Consider the following 15647-nt stretch of genomic DNA (forward strand, 5'->3'; position numbering starts at 1 on the left):
GGAACAAGCGCTTCCCATAGGGACCAAAGCTTGAATTTCAACACAGTGAAAACGTTCCATTGCATGTTGTCTGAGTCTGATTTAATCATTTTCTTAGAAAGACAAACACAAAACAAAACAAAACACAATCAGAGAGACAGGAAACTCCAAATCTTTCCAGATTTTTTTTTTTTTTTTTTTGGCATGGGGAATCGAACTCCCTCGCCAGGTAAGCACTGTGCCACTCAACTATATCCCTGAGGGATGCCCTCTCAAAGCTTCATGTGATCACTGGTGGGATTTTTGGGAGGTGACTGGATCATGGGGGCCCGATAGTCAATAATGGTTTATTCCATTGGTCAGTTGATAGCTAAATATAACATTGGGAGGTAAAGCCTGGCAGGAGGAGGTGCGTCACCAGGGGCATGGCCTGGAAGGGTATAATATCTCCCTCCCTCCTCCCTTCATCTCCGTTTCCCATGTGCCGTGCCATGAGCAGTTTTCCCTCAGCCAGGTCCCTCTTCCATGCTGCCCTGCCTTGGAGCCAGTGGACTATGGACTGAAACCTCTAACTGTGAGCTAAAATAAACGCTTCCTCCTGTAAGTTATGGGTGTCGGGTATTGTGGGCCTGCAATGAGGAAAGTAACTAAGACAGTGGGATATAATTAAACCGCTTTAACAAATGTTTTGCCTGATCCCGGCTATTTCACAACTCAGTTAATAGCCTGGGTTTTAGGCCCACACTCTTGTTTTGCCTAACACAGTAAGTGTGTCATCCCTGAAGGTGAACAACCGTGTTAACTTTGTGCTTGTGAAATGGCTCTATGGCGCTTCTCTGTGCCCTCCTCGAGGGCAAATTTGGTTTCCCGGGCTCAGAATTTAAGTATGCCACGAAGTAGGCAGCTCGATAAGCTTTTGTACTTTCCAACTGGAGGCAGTACTGAATGCTTTTGTGTTACTAACAGGGCCAGACACTGAAACAAGCTCTATCTAATTCTCTTAAAAGAAAAATCACCCTGAGCCAGCCTGGCCAGTCCTTAAATTTCCAACCAGTGTCTGTTATTCACCGTGCCAGGAGCTTCCCACGTCTTCACCTCTATCAAATCTCCTCCCTCAACAACTTGTAGATCTTTAGTGCTGGCTAAGTCTTGGCCGGGACTGCGTATTATGCGATAACTCTTATGATCTTTGTATTCTTTTTAAAATTGAGTTATTTGTTCATGAAGTGCCTAGGGCGCGCTTAACCTGAAGTGTACAGCTGAGTGAATCCCTGCATATGCAAACCCCTCTAGCTACCACCCAGATCAAGGAAATGAACATTTCCACATACAGCTGGGGTTCCTTGCGCTGCTTCCCACATAACATGTCCCCATCCCTCGGAGGTAACCATCATTCTAACTTCTCTCATCATCCCTAAGTTTGGAGGAAGCGGTAAGTGGGATGATTTGGCCCCCAGGGCCGTGGGGCCGGATGACACCCTGAGTCGGGTCCTCCCTACCAGAGCTTCTCCCCGCGAGATTCCCGGGTCCACAGAGCGATGGCTCCGCCCTCACCAACCCGGACCAAGCTGGTAGTTCTCTGAGGGCGCCCCGGGGTTCCCTCAAAAGGCGCGACGGGCTCCACGTAGGCAGCGCGGGAGACGACACAATGGCTGCCCCGCCGGCACCCCGAGCCCCGCGCCTCTCCCACGGGCGCCCGCTAGAGCCCCGAGCAGTCGGGCGTGGCGCTGGGCGCGACCCGGGGCACACGAGCGGCCATGGGTGGCGCTGCGGGGCCTAGGATGTGGGGCGCACGCCCATTGGCTGAGCTTTCCCCCGCCGGCCGCCACGGCGCCCACCTCCGGAGCCTCTCTCCGCGCCCCCATTGGCCGTTTGCTTCTCACTGGCGCTCGCTCCCGCCCCCCCCTCCCCGATGGAAACTAGCGGGGGGTGGAAGGCTGGAGCTGGGACGAGGGTGAGTGGTCCTCCCCGGGAGGGTGCGCGAGACAGCCAATCGGCAGCGGACGTGGAAGGGGGGCGCAGCTCCAGCCATTTACGTGCCGAGGAGCGGTCGAAGTTGATGACGCAATCACAGGCCACAGCCAATGGGCAAGCGGCTATCTGTCCGCTCTACAGCAGCCGGTCGGGGGCGGTGGAAACGCGAGTGAGGAGAGCCCGAAGGTGGCGGCGCGCAGCCTTCCCTGAGGTGCCAGGAAACAGCGAGGCCTGAGTCTTTGCTTAGGTGAGAGGCAGGGGCGCCGCTGGAGGGCCGGGCCGCGGGCTCTTCTGTCCGGCCCGGCAGCGGCTGAGGGAGCCGGGGGCAGGGCCGAGGTGGGGCCGCCGCCCCGCCCCCGCCCTCTGCCTCGCCCGCCCGGAGCGGGGGCGCCCTCCTCGGCCCGTATGGTCCCTGCGTGGCGTGGCCGGGCCGCCGCCCTCCCGGAGCCGGGACAGCCAGGGCGACGTGGTGAGGGGCCTGGCCCTCGGTTGCGGCGCCCGGGGCCCCGCCCGGGGTGGGAGGCCGCGTAGAGGTGGCGAAGGTGGGCCGGGTGGTTAACGGGGAGCGGGCTCGCGTGCGGGAGGGAGGGTGGCGGCGAACGGAGGCCTGTGTGGGGGAGGATTCCGGTTGCTGGAGACGAAGAAAGTCCTGCGGAGAGGTGATGCTCCGAAGAGTGTGTTCTGGAAGACGGCTCGGGGCCGGGGAGTGTGTTTTCTCGGGAGTAGGTATCCATAGGGGTTGGGGGGAAATCTGCTGGGAGCCGAGGGGGAGCAGGCGTGGGGTTTGAAGGTTAAGGTCTCTGGACCAATGGGAGCACGTGGATCCTGAGTGCGAGGCGCGCCTTCTGAAACCGGAAGGTGACTAGGGGCAGAGGTGTTAGCTGTGGTGTGAGGTGGAGGCTCGCTAGGAGGCGTCATTTGGCCAGTTAGAAAGTACACACCTAACGAGCGAGGTAGATTTATGTGTAACAGGTGAGGGCTGTGAATCTTTTATGACTAGTTGAGCAAGAACAGAGTTAAGGGGAGCCCCAGGTAGGAGCCAGATTTATGGATTCATTCACTGTTCGTGATAGGCCCCTCCCTCTGATTTGTTAATTCTCACTCCTGAGGTTGATCTCCCTCCTCGCCGTTCCTTCCACAGTGTGGACAGTGCGTTTAATTGTTTGGCCTCAGCAGCACACAGACTTAGCCTCTTAGGAAAGAAACTGACATAGTTTGCTTTTGATTGCATGTCGGTGAGCAATAGCTTAATTCTTCACATTAAAAGAGTAGAGCATGTTTAAAGGCAACATCAGAATATAGTTTGGGAAAACCTGCCCTACAGGGAAGTTCTTCATTAATCTTGTTGAGTATGTGTAATGCAGCATAAAAATGATGTAAGATTTCTTACGGTGGAACAGAATTCGTGTGTAATTTTGTAAGTTCTGTTATTTTATAGGATGAACTTTTTTGATGCAGTGGAATTTGATTATGTGTTGTTTGAGAAATTTCTCAGCCTTAAGAAGTTTTGTAACTAAATGGAACTAAAATTTTTTTCACTCAGGAAGGAAAGACTGGTAATTTTGTATCAGTGCTACTTGCCTTTCTGTTTGAAATTTTTGGACTGTTCATTTTTGGGAAGTGGGAAGAGATTGGGGAAAAGAAGAGGTGGTGGAAAGGTGGTCCACTACCACTGGCAGATTTAAATGATAGCACTGATTTGTATTGTGCGTGTTACCTTCTCAAGGACAAAAACCAAAGAGAGCAGTTGTTGTATAGGAGGTTTCCTTGATCACTAGATGAACAAAAACATTTAAATAATGGGTCATTTTTTGGGGTGTAGAAATAGTTTTGTGGAAGTTTTTTTCTTGGTTTTTCTGTGATCAGTGTTACTTTTAGTACAAGAGAATACCTAAATGCTGAGGCCTCTTGGAGCAGAGAAATAATCTAGCTGGTGTGGGGATAATTAGGAAAGATTTCCTGAAAAAGGTGAGGGTCGAGCCGTTATTGGAACTAGCAGTTGGGGTATGGGTTATTGAAAGGTAAGAATGACAGTCCAGTTATTGGGCATGGTATAAACAACTATGGATAAGAATCATAGATGAAAAATGGTTTTTAAAGAGAATTGAAGATCTGAGTGGACACTTAGGATTGTGAGAATCAACTGAACATTTTGTTGCAACTTAGTTGGTAAATGGTAATTCTTTGTGGTAGTTCGCAGAGAAGAATTAGGTCAGTTGATGTGTTGAAAGTAGGCAATAAAGTGCACAAAATATTTCTGATAAGACAGTATTGAAAATAAATTGGATTATCAAGAAGTACATATGATAGTCTTAACACAATATTTAGAAATATTTTTGAGTCTTATACTAGATCATATTGATAGTAACAGCAAAATTTATTGGGTGCTATTTTGTGCCAGACACTGTTTTGAGCTTTCCAGGTAGCATCTTCTTTTGATTGTACTTTATAGGTGAAGGATATGAGATTCAGAGACATTCAACTGGCCCAAATTTATTTCTGCATGCCCAGATTTATAAGAGGGTAGGTCAGGATTGGTAGTCAGCCAGTAAACCTTAATTGAGCGTGTACTGGATGCTAGGCAGTATGCTGTGTGCTGGGGACTCATATTTGACAAAATCCAAAAGTCAGGCCTGAGTAATTTTAAAGATATTGTTAAAGGACAGCAGTGAAGGGGGAGAAAATCACTTGGAGAGATGTTTATAGATACTGGGGAGTAAGTTGTTTCAAGAAAACCGTGACTAGGCCAGGCGAGGTGGAGCTTGACTGTAATTCCAGCACTCAGGAGGCTGAGGCAGGAGGATCATTGCAAGTTCGAGACCAGCCTGGGCTACAGTGAGCTAAAGGCCAGCCTGAACTGTATAGTGAGACGGTGTCTCAAAAAGACCAAAAAAAAAAAAAAAAAGGAAAACCATAACTAAAGAATTTTAAGGATGAAAGAAATGTTCATTAACAAACTGCGTATTTAGCTGGCTAAAAAGAACACTGAGAAAAACTATTGAGTTAGGGACAGAAGAAATGTGGAGATAGTCTTAGTAAGGCTGGATGAAAGATACAAAGGTATGGGCCAATAATATTGCTTAGTGACAGGTACTTTCTACAAATTTAAGTATTCCATATGATCACAATTGTGATCAAATACGTAATTCATAGGAAAGATTATAATAGAGCCCCTTATAACCCAATAATCATTGGCTAGAAAGACTCCAAGTGATTTTAAAATACTTTGCATTAACAAATTTCTAAAAATGAGCATTGTTTTTAGAATTAAAAGGGTAAAAATCACTCAACAGAAATGAGCTATTTAGGAGCTGTGTAGTTCTGAATTTGGGGTGCAAGAGTGGTCTTGTTTTAGTATCTACTCCAAATGAGCCATTTTATCAGACCTGCCTTCTTCTTGGAAATGTCTGGGTTGTTAATGGGTAGGAACTGAAACCATGCATACTGAAAGTTGGTATTTGCTTAATCAGGGCTATCAGATTACTAAAGCACCCTCAGTTGAAGGGATAGGACTTGACTCACCTGAACACTTGTTTTTTAAGAGTTTAACCAATGAATTTAAGGTAAAAAGAAAACAAACCACTCATAGGATTGAGTCATTTTAACTTTCTGCTGATTTTATAGCTTTCTTTTCTCGTGCATTGGTCCCATGGTTCCTCTCTTTCCAAAGTTTGTAATGGGCTTAGAGTTTTGAAAGTTCAGTAAAACAGTATCAAAGTGCTGAATTTTGAATTGATCAGCTTAAGCATTTAGAAATTCATCACTGTTTTCTGTTCCCAATTTGAAGAACAGAGACAAATGTTAAGAAAATAAGCTTTACAGCTAGACCTAGTAGCACACACCTGTAACCCCTGTTACTCAGGAGGCTAAGGCAGGAGGCTCTCAAGTTTGAGGGCAGCCAGGACAATTTAGCAAGAAATGACTCCAAATAAAATTTAAAAAGAGATCTGGGGATGTAGCTCAATGCTTCTTGGGTTCAGTCCTTCGTACAGGGTGAAAAAAAATAAGCTTTTCTTACCAACTATTTTCAAGCAAACTAGTAAGGATTTGCCTTTGGATCAGTGCAGATTGATTTTAGTCTCCTAAATGTGGAAGGAGAAATCTTGAAAATCAATCTGTTTGTTTATTTTGCAGTACTAGGGCTTGGACCACTGAGCCACACCTCCAGCCCATTTTGAGACAGGGTCTGAGTAGGTAGTAAAGTTGTCCAGGATGGGCTTGAACTTGGTGTCCTTTTCCCTCAGCCTCTTAGCGGGCTGGAATTACAAGCATGTGCCACCACACTAGTCTTCTAGCTTTTGTTTTAATTTCATTTTGTCTATAGGGATTATGGGAGTAAACAATGAAATGTCTGTTTCATGTAGGCATTATATTCCTTAAATGATGACATTTAATTTTTATATAGTTCTCTTGCGTGTGTCTCATTTTACAGATGAGGAGAATGAAATTTGGAGAAATAAGTAACTTTCTGAGGATTGTAGAGCCAAGCTGGAGGAGCTAGCAGTCAAACCTTGTTTTGTCTAACTCTAAAACTCATGAAACAAGTAACAAGGACTTGTTAATTCCTATACTTGAAAAAAAATGCCACATAATCTGAGATATTTAGTAACTGATATTTAGTTTATTACTTTAGAAGTGGTACTCTTGCTCCAAGTTTTGTGCCTTGTGACACTGCCTCTAAATAAGTGATACTAATTTTAACATGTTTAAAATGTAACAGGGTGCATTATGTTACATTTTCTTGCTTTCTTGCTTGGTAATAGTTGAAAGACATATTACCATTAAAGTATTCCTTCTTCCTTCAAACACAGTGTCATTCTTACCACTTTCTGAAGCAGTTCTGGAAGTCCTCTTTCATGAGTGTCTTCAGTTGCACTGGATGCTTTGATGCTCTGAGTTGATTGAAAATATTTATCATTTATGGTCATTTTGACTTTAGAAAGAGCTAGAAACTGCACAGTGCCAGTTCTGGTGATTAAGATGGTTGAAGATACACTAATTTTTTTTTCAAGTTGCTTTTCCATTGGTTGATGCCTGGCATCAGCATTCACCATATTTTTGATCACATCCTTTAAAGATGCTCACAAACTTACAGAACTGCTTTAGAAGGTGGCAAAAGTGATGGAATTAGATTGTTCTAAGAAAGGGAGAGTATTTTGATTGGAACTAATGAATGGCAATGTCTTTTAGCTGTAGTAATTTTTATTTAAACATTCACTGCTTGAGTATACCTTGTATATTTTCACATTTTAATATTTGTTGAAATGTATTTTACAATGTCTATTTCAAAATGTTTATGAAATGGATACTGTGTGTTGAAGTCATTGTCTCAACTGAGGAAGAATAGTAGATTCATAAAGCTTTCATATATAACCATTTCATGATCACTTTCTTCCCAGGCTATCCCCCTTTACTTATCGTATTACTTTTTAAAAATATAAGATATGATATTAAATTGAAGCGTATATTAATAGTTCATTTTCTTTAATATTATGAGGTATAAAAAGTGTCATAATGCAGAAAATTCACATTGAATTGTGAATCAGCAGATTTAACTTTTAATTTTGGTTTTGTTAGCACCGTGGTGTGTTTTAGGCAAGTCACTTCCCCCTCTCTGGGTTTTAATTTCCTCATCTGCTAAATGGAGGGAGGAGGGAAATGTTTAAGCCAGTTGAACTTGTATAAGCTTTGCCTTTTTTTTTTGGCTTTTTGGGACAAAGTCTCACTTTGTAGTGCAGGCTGGCCTTGAACTTATGGTAATCTTCCTGCCTCAGCCTCCTGAGTGCTCTGATTACAGGTACGTGTCACCACACCAAGCTATGCATTCTTTTTAATTGAAAACATTGATTCTTTAGATAACTACATACAGTACCTTACTACTTTGTTCTTTTTCTTCTCCCTATCTTTCTTCCCTGCCATTTTTGGGTATGCTCAGATTCTTAGTTTATTAGAGAGGATGTTTATTTTTGATACTGTACATTTATTGAGACAGGGTGTCTTAGAACACAGGTACCCATCAAATTGTTAGCGGATGAATGAATGCATATTTTGTCTGAGTTAATAAAATACCATAAATAATGTACAAAGAGCTGATGAGAGGCTGGGGGATGTAGCTCAGTGAGTGTGCTAGGGATTCACTAGCTAGAATATTCCTTGTGGGTGTGTACAATCAGTTTCCAGGTATAAGTCACTAGAAAACTTTAAATTGTAACTTTTTTGTGTACTTGCACATGTGTTTAAGTTCAGCGATAACCATTTGACAATTTTAAGAATATTTTGACATAGCTACTTAAAGAATGTTGTATTGTTAGATCTTGCACTTCTAACCAACCCTGAAGTCATTCATTCATTAATTCATTCATTTTGCAGTACTACAGATAGGGCCAAACACATGCAGGTGTGTGTGTGCGCGTAACTTATGGTTACACGCACACTATAAATAAATGTGGCAGATATCTGAGCTACTTTCATGATTTATGTGCATGTACAAATGTTAATAATTTGGGTCCATTTGTATCTGTGAAAGTTTGTAACTTGAATGTGGTATCTACTTTAGGAATGTAGTATTGCCCTTTTGACCAACCCTGAAGTCATTAAATCAGTTTGAACCCAGGCCTTGTTACAAATGCTAGACAAGTGCTATGCCATAGATCTCCATCCGTAGCCCCCAAATACCTACTTTATATACATATATTTCATGAAATTGTCAGGAATGTTGGCATGGTACTTCACAGGAAATCCTGAGGGTTAAGGAATTCATAAGTATTATATCTTATTATTAGGTATTCTGACTGAAAATAGTCTCCAAGTATATTTCATAATGAAGAAATTCTAAATGTTCTGGAACCTTTCTGAGAACCTTGTAAAGCTTGTCCTACCTCTTTAGGAAAAAATGTAATGTTGTCCTACCTCTTTAGGAAAATATACACTCACACTTAATTTTTCATTAAATTTTAGGTATTTACTTAGACCCAGAACCCATTCAGATGCTAAAGGATCTGTGGATCCTGGTTTAGTTTTAATATGTAGGTAAAAAGCATACTGCCAAAATTTAATTATTTTATGTATTGTGTTCACTTTTTATAGATATTTTTAATAGAAGTGATTAAATTATGAAGTTTTTTGTACAAATGCTTGATTTAAAAAATTGTTAATTGGATTCTTGGGGGGAAATAACCTATATCCAGTTTAATATGTAGAAATGATTTCACAAAACGTTTTGGAATAGGTGTATGGCACTTTATATCATGGCTGCTGCCCATCCTGAATTAACAGTAAGTGGAATATATAAGAATGAATAAATGCATAAATACCTTTTATTTTTCCCCTAAAGGTAGAGGAAGAAAGTTTTTTGACCTATCTTGCCCTTAAGCAGTTTTGAACTGTGGAAGAAGGGATCTGTTATTTTTTCACATCTATATTAAATAACTTTTGAAGGCAATGGTGCTGTGAGATCATAAGCAGTCATCATTTACTTACATTGAAAAATGGTCTTAAATAAGTTTCTTAGAGTGTGTTTTGAAAAACTGGGGGTTGCACTTAAAAATGTGGTCATCATAATGGGTATTAGCGTGAGTAGGATCCTTATGAGATAGGAACCAGGTGAATTTGCTGGTAATGGGACATTTGACTGTGTAGAGCAGTGTATAAGACTGTTTGAAGATGGTAAATATTAGGTGAATTGCTTTAAAGTGATAACCTTTGTGACCTGTTTGAGTTAATAATTCCCTAGGTATCTGATAATGTAAGTTTAGGAAACAACTTATTCTTACATAGTAGAAATACAGATTTTGAGAGCCAGAAGACTTAACAGTCAGTGATAGGGCACCTCTTTCCTGCATTTAATGATTGACTGGAGAGGTTAATTGATTTGCCCAAGATTATTTGGTTATGGCAACCCCAACAGTGAATTTATTACTCAGTCTGATATTGTTAAATCTTTTTGGCTTAGTTATTTTGGTTATCTTTACACTGTGGAATTCAGTAGCCAGAAAAGGAAGTGTGTAACCACCAGAGTTTTTAGTACTGTGACTTTGATAAGTAGACTAAGAATTCCTTGAATTTTTATACTCTAATGTTTTCACTTTGCCATACCTATTTTTACCCTCTCTTTAGTATAAGTATGTCTCACACTTAGAAGGCTTGTTAGGCTAGACCTCTTAGGATCTTAATTCACTATCACAGCTGAAAACCTACTGAAAATTCAGAAAAATCATTAGATGTTTATTTCCTCATTTTTATACCTTTCTGAGCCGATTCTTACCTGAGCATGTAGTTGAATGATGTGTGTAGAATCAGGCAGAGTTTTAAAGATAAACTAGGAAAGGAACTTTGAGGAGAGGTTTTGATTAGGAATTCAGCCTTCTTAAGACATTCGTGGAAGCTGTTCTTTCTCAACTCAAAATTAGAGACTAGAGGGGTCATTGACATACAAAGAAGTTATTACTACTTAGGCAGCTGATCCTGTTTTGAGTTTCTCTACTACATTTGGTTGCTATACCTAGGTGATGAGGAAAAAGTCTGGTCCTTAGTAACCGCGCTCAGGCTTTTTAAATCCCAGAACTTTAGCTGGATCTTTATTTAGTTAGTAATTTCTGCTTTCTAGTGCAATAATTATTATCAAAGTATAGGTGTTTTGGGGGGATTTTTGTCAGGTGTATGGATAGTTCCTGATTAAAGCACAGAAATCTACTTTATCTTAAACTCTAGATTACTTATAAAACTGATGATGCAGTTGTACAGTATATTCTTTGTAGAGTTAATAAAATAAAGCCAAACTAATGGGACCTTTAATTAAAAGCAAGAACAATGGTAGTAACTGAAAACCATGGTCAGCTAAAGACAATGCAGTTTAACTGACTGTGACTGTATCTTCAGAGTTTCAGAAATACGGCTTTTGATTGTACCTATGTGGTAGGAGCTTTGCAGCATTGCTAGTTGCAATAACTGGACTTACTACTTGAGTATAAGTTTAAGTCTTTGGTATAGTCTAGTAACGTACTTTTCTATTTCTTGGTAACTAGCCTAATAGATGATTCAAAATTTTATAGCTCAAAGGAAGGTCATGCTTTCTAAATCATTTGTTGTCTATCAGGAGATTTGGGCCATTTTTTGAGTAATTACCTTATCAGTAGCTTGAGAGGATGGCTGATCATGAGCTCTTTATGAGCATTATTTCCCCAGCTGTACTGGGAAATTCATGAAAGACAGGACATAACATTTTATAGTCTCTGGTATGTTGATGTATTTTCCCAATCTGGTCAGGTATAATTTCTCAGCCTTAATGCTGCCTTGGAGGACTGAAGCCCATTTCTAGGTTCAGCCTTGCGAACAGATTCATAAGTGACACACACAAGTATGACTTAGAGTATACAGGAGCTTCAGAACAGTTTTCTGCTTTTAGGGGTTACAAGTCTTAACTACTTCTGTAATCAGCAAAATACTCAGTTCTCCCACCTTCTTTTAAAAGATGTTTTAATATTTATGAATAGGATTTGATAGATTAATTTGTCTGTACAAGATGTGTAAGTAATTTGCTTAAGTCAGTTCTGGGGTAAACCTTATGTAGTCTATGTGTAGTTTTCAGGGTAAACATGCCACATTTTCCTGTAACGTAATTTTTACTGGATAATTTGAAATACTTTTATATTAAATCTTATTATTTATTAATATAATTAAGTTATTTAATAGACAATTACTAAATTTGTTTTTTTGGGGGGGGGCATACCGGGAATCGAACTCATGACTTTGCACTTGCCAGGTGGGCCCTGTGCCGCTGAACTGTATCCCCGGCCCCAATTATTAAATTTGTAAGCAAAATAGAATATTTGAATTTTCTGTGCTATGTTGGCAAAGTTTGAAAAGCCCTATTTTTCGTAATACATTTAAAATATTAGAATACCTTCATGTACTGAACACTTTCACTCTGAGTATGAAGATACTAGGATAAAAATTTTTATTGTATAAAAATTTTTATTGTAGAAACATTTTTATTAAAGTAAGAAGTGAGGAGGCTGGGGATTTAGCACAGTGTCACAGCGCCTGCCTGGCAAGCACAAGGTCATAAGTTTGATTCCCGGTACCGGAGAAAAACAAAAAAAAAAAAAACAAAGAAAAGAAGTGAATATAGCATTCTTATTTAAAAAAGAATGTCTGACTGACCTATGGGAAATACTTTTTTTAAAAAGTTATTTTCCTCTTGGAATGGAATTTAATTTACATTTTTCCAAATAGTGACTCCCCCATCTAAGTAATTTAGCTAATTGCTATAACTGTTTATATTTTTATTTTAGATAGCTCTTCCTGTTTATTATTCTGTATTGCCAGCCTAGGTACAATAAAAGCACAGCCCTTCTTTTGTAAGTTTTACAGTAATTATCTTACTGATACAGGCCTTGAGTTCAGAAATGGAAACAAAGTGGGTGTTATTGAAAAAGTTTAAAGTTTTGTGGCCAGCAGAAAATTTGGGTATTTTCTCTTTGATGGAGTAGAACTTCACTTACCATTGTGTTTGATCTTTACTCAAAAATATCTTGAGTATGATTTTCTTCATTGTCTAAAATTTTCTAGGATAATAGGATCCTAGAAGTATTTTAGTTCTTGTGAAAGTTACCATGCTTTGTGGCATAACATCAGTGTATAAAATAGTTGCATACTGGACTAAGAACTACCAAGAAGTACCTTAGACATTGGAAAAATGGGACACAGAGTTGAGTATTGCTATCCCAGTGCCTGTCTGTGTAGGCAAACAGAGTGGTCATTATGTCTACTTCAATGGGTGCTTAGAACAGAGTTGGACACTAGCATCTTTTATTGGAAAAAGAAATGTTAACTAAGATGCTAGAACTATTGTTTGTGGAAAAATGCCTGATAAGCCTTAATTTTTGAAAAAGGAACTCTATTCTTAACAGCTTGACTTGTGGTAAATAGATTATACACTCTTCACATTGTAATTTTTTTTATTTGCTGCTTATAATTTTCAGATAGAATTTTCTTTTAAATTGAACTTTAAAATAAAGATTCCATCCAAAATGGGTTTCAAAACATCACCTACATGATAAATAATACAATTTTATCTGTCACTTAAAAACGGTTCTGTAGTTACCAAAGTATAGTAAAAAGAGACTGACTAAATCATTGGTTCCCGAAATTCCTCCAGATGGCAGTTTACGAGAAAATCCTGAGATCCCTTGAGGAATGGAGGAGAGGTAACCCCATGAGATCCCCTGTCTTCTTCACAGAGTTCCAAGGGCTCTAAGTTAGTCCTTCTTGGGCCAGACTCTGCTCTTTTGGCTTGAGTCCATGATTTTTTTGGTTTTGGGGTAGCAGGGATAGTTTTGCATTGTGGGAGAACATACAGTGCACCAAAGATTAGTTTGCAGTGTGAGAAAGTACTTGATTTTAGGTTTACAGTGGCATCTGTTGCAGTTTTTAAAATTTTTCCCTTGTGTGTGTGCTGCATGCTTATAATCCTAGCACTTGGGAGGCTGAGGCAGGAGAATTGCTGTGAGTTCAAGGCCAGCCTACATAGTAAGTTCAAGGCCAGTCTGAACTAAATAGTGAGACCCCCCATCTCAAAACAATAATAACCTCCCCCAAAAAGCCCCACAACAGTAACTAAATAAAAAAATTAGAATACTCCTTGGTGCTAGGGATTGAACCCAGGGCCTCAAGCATAGTAGACCAGAGTTCCACCACTGAGGTACATCCCCACTCTTGGCTGCAGTTTTAGTGGTAGCTGTACTGATGATAGTACTATAGGGAATGGAAACACTGACTGGTTCTCAGGATTCAACGGTATTCAGGTTCTATTTTTTTTTTTTTTTGTACTGGAAATCTAACTCAGGACCTTACGTTTGCCAGGCAGGTGCTTGTGCCACTGAGCTATATTCTCAGCCCCTGTCTTATTTCTTTTGCTTGCATACTGAACTGCAAAAAGCTTTTGGCTAAATTGATCAAGGGAATCTCAAAACCAGAGCCAAATAGCATGTGGACATGGTTCTGACTTTGAAAAGCCACTAGGGTGCTTACCCATCCTGAGTTTATATCTCCTTAAATCTGGGCTATCTTCAAACCACTTAGTAGAACATGATAGAAGTTGTACTGTGTGACTTCTAAGACTAGTTCAGAAAAAGGGAGAGAGCTACCTAGTTATTACAGTTCTTTTTTTTGGCTCTGGGAATTGAACTGAGGACCTCAGGCTTGCTACGCAGGTGCTTGTGTCACTGCCCTATATCTGGCCCTGGAATTCTGATCTTTAAGATATAAGCAGCTTTGTAGACTATGTCATTATAATTAGCCTGAGGTTATCATGCTTTTTAAAGGATCCCCACCTACCTCATTGGGAGAGGCAAACTGGAGTCTGGAGAGCTGTAACTGTTCAGCCAGAGTTGCTTAGCAGAGCCCTTTTCCAGATTTCTGACTCAAAAAAATTGAGAAAGAGTTGATTTTTGTGATTAGAAGACAGTAGGTTTTAGAGTGATTTTTTTGATACTTAGGATAGCCAGAATAGTATTTTTCCTGAATGTGCCGCTACATACTGAAACATAACTGTGCAAAGATGTACCCTCAGTAAATGTACATATACCCCAATGACTTGTTCTGGGATCTGAACATGTACCTTCTTTTGACCTTGCACTGTTCATATATAAAGCTTTTTTCTACTGTTTTTTCCTGTACCCATTTTGAAAAGCCATCCCATTTGTTTTAATAAAGACTATTTTTGTAATTGCTGTCTGCCTGTGTGTTGGAAAGGATTCGTCATGTATTTGTGATATAAAAACATATACATCATTGGAAGGCCTTTTGCGCTGTACCTTAATAGTACTGTGATATGTAACCTTCTATTGGTTTCCACAGCTTTGCTCTTTAAGACACAAATTTATTATTTCTTGGTTCTGTAGGCCAGAAGTATGAAATCAAGGTGTCTGCAAGCTTCTGCTGCCTTTGAAATCTAAACTTGTAGGGAAGTTGTTATGACTTGTGTCTAGATGTCCCCCCAAAGCCTCATGCAGTTGGAGGTGGGGCTTTTCTGAGGTGCCTGGATCTAGAGTATGTAATGCTGGTTTTAAGGATGTGGTGGGATTGACTCACAGTGCGATGCTAGGATTAAGGGTGCCCCAGCCTAGGTGTGAGTGCTACCACCCTAAGGGTGGGTAGCTTAGATAAAATACAAGGAACAGAAAGAGGGCTGCTGTTGGAATTGCTTTCCTTGTCATTTGGTGCTTGCTGTCTTGCTGCCTTCTGCCTTCTGTCTGCCATGAATTGTTTCTCCTCTGTCATACCCTTCTGCCATGCTACTCTGCCTTGGAGCCATCCGACTATGGACAGTAATCTCTACAAGCTGTGAGCCAAACAGGCCTTTCCGTTTTAAACTTTGGGTGTCAGTTGAGAAAAGTAACTGAGAATGAGGAAAGTAACTGAGACAGAAGTCCTCTTTCGCCTCTTCTGTTTTCTTTGCTGTCAGTCTTTGTTCTCTGGCTAGTAGCTCCATATCTCCAATCTGATACAGTTGATAGTAAAATCAAAGACAGTATATTTTTAGACAGTACTGCCTTCTCATTGATGTTTTTCTTATTATAGTTCATTTTTCTGAATGTTTGTAGAATATTAGAAATCATTATTTGGCACAGAGGTTGGTAAACTGGCCTTTAGGCTGGCTTCCTGTTTTTAAAAGTTTTATTAGAACATAGCTA

General features: G+C 40.4%; 1 protein-coding gene across 8 annotated transcripts in view; it reads left to right on the top strand.

Annotated features, from left to right (window-relative positions):
- Positions 1-2098: 2098 nt before the first annotated feature.
- Far1 (fatty acyl CoA reductase 1) overlaps positions 2099-15647 on the top strand; it is a 58088-nt gene continuing 44539 nt past the window's right edge. For 5 of the 8 annotated variants that reach the window (XM_013512007.1, XM_013512011.1, XM_013512013.1 and 2 more), the window contains exon 1: positions 2099-2200. The gene's annotated coding sequence lies outside the window, so the exon portion shown is untranslated. Of the gene's footprint in view, positions 2201-2349; positions 2496-2540; positions 2676-15647 lie in introns of those variants that run through there. The other 3 variants (XM_005380328.2, XM_013512009.1, XM_013512008.1) reach the window with 3 other exon arrangements.

The sequence above is a fragment of the Chinchilla lanigera genome, unplaced genomic scaffold (genome assembly GCF_000276665.1).
Source record: "Chinchilla lanigera isolate Chin_1 unplaced genomic scaffold, ChiLan1.0 scaffold00013, whole genome shotgun sequence".
Lineage (NCBI taxonomy): Eukaryota > Metazoa > Chordata > Mammalia > Rodentia > Chinchillidae > Chinchilla > Chinchilla lanigera.